The sequence below is a fragment of the Trachymyrmex cornetzi genome, unplaced genomic scaffold (genome assembly GCF_001594075.2).
Source record: "Trachymyrmex cornetzi isolate Tcor2-1 unplaced genomic scaffold, Tcor1.1 scaffold247, whole genome shotgun sequence".
In the NCBI taxonomy this organism is placed as follows: Eukaryota; Metazoa; Arthropoda; class Insecta; order Hymenoptera; family Formicidae; genus Trachymyrmex; species Trachymyrmex cornetzi.
In genome coordinates, this window is record NW_017297134.1 from 493,427 (window position 1) to 495,218 (window position 1,792).

Below are 1,792 nucleotides of genomic sequence, written 5' to 3' on the forward strand. Positions count from 1 at the left end.
CTACCGCCGCTGTACACGCTATTTCATATCCTTATCATCTTTTTCTTTTCGCGCTCAAAAACCATTTTACATATCGCATGATCTAATGATGACATCATCAATGCGATCCAAGTAAGTGATAGAGAATAAAAAAGAGTAATGTTAATCTACGATTCGCGCGCATTTATTTTCTTACAATGGATAGGTACGTATACTATAGGTTGGATGGGAAGTAAAGAAAGTACACATAGAAGTATGCGAACGATAAATTTTTATTCACATATTACTACATCGGGTTTTTTTTCATATGTATTAAACACTAAAGCCAATAGCTTGCAAATCGACGAGCTGATGTCCATTGAAACTACTGCTATTGCGTATAGCGTCTTCGAACGCGATGTTGGAGAATCGCGTATACTTGACATCGACCGTATCAACGAGTCGAACTAATCGTTCGAACGTTATGTCGATACATCCGTCAAACGCGAACATTCGGCGTAGCGTCGCGTCGTTTCGGTCATCGTCATATGTATGGACGAAGAATCCAGGCGCACGAGCGTGGCATCGTTCATCGTGTACACTCTGACGGTTAGCGGTCCAACGCCTATGAAATTATCCTTGTATTCGTTGCGCAGCATCTTGTAAATGTTCCAACGCTGCTCGTAGAGGCCCTTCCACGTTTCGAGAGACAGCGACAGTTCATGTCCGCGATTGTCTCCCAGTGCGATCTCCACGTAACTCGGCGGACCAACGCTGATTCCAATTTCCAAATACTTGTAGCCCGTATTCGTCAGGTTGTAACGCCTGCTCAGCAAACGCACCGCGCGATGCTCCATACTGTGTACATATATAATATTGAAAAACGTTATTTATTGTATAAGAAACGTTTCGTTTTGCGTATAGAACGTTAAAACTTACGTGTTACTGCAGTCTTTCTTCGTTTCGTACGATGTATTGCTCTCTTTGGCGAAGTACATTTTGTCGACTGTCCGTACAAGTAGATATCGCAAGACTGATCGTTCCCGCGTAAATTGCTGCGTATATGGTAAAACTTCTAGAATCGAAGAGGGGGTAACCTCTCCCCTTTTTTCCAAGAATTGCGAACGTGTCGCGATACGTTTTTTTCTGCGTATTTTCTTTGTTCGCGAGTTTATTAATGTTTATACGTTATGGTTGATACGACGACGATGACGACTTTGATGCTTTTTCCCAAGGATATTTCCAATATTTAGTTTCTTCCTTCTTCTTCGGCGAGGTACTTTGCGATTCTTTCTGCAAGAGAGGTACCCTTTCGCTCGGAGACCCCTCTCGCTCGACAAATTTTCGATGCAGATAATCTCTTACTCGGTCCATGTCTTAACACCCATAATTGAAATTTACGATTGACCGAAAAAAGCCTTACACTGCCTATATACGTTTATACGTACACGTTTATACATACGTTTAAACACACACATTCGTACATACGCGTTTATACGTTATGGTCTATATACAGGGTGTTTGGCGACTACCGCATTTTTTGTCATACGTGGGTAGAACAGCCTATACTGAATCAAAAAGTCCTGTACCATTTTGAGGTGTCAGCAATAGTTAACGAGATATTAACGTTTAAAAGATAGCCAAATACGCGCGTCCCCCCGACCTACTATTGCCGAAGGCACAGCCCACCGAGCGCACGGCGCGCGGGCTGCGAGGAGCGGAGATGGCCTAGTAGGCGCGCCGCGCCGTTTGAGCTTAGAGGTTCGCGGCGATGAGCGGGGCGCCGTGCGCTCGGTGGGCTGTGCCTTCGGCAATAGTACGTCGGGGGGGCGCG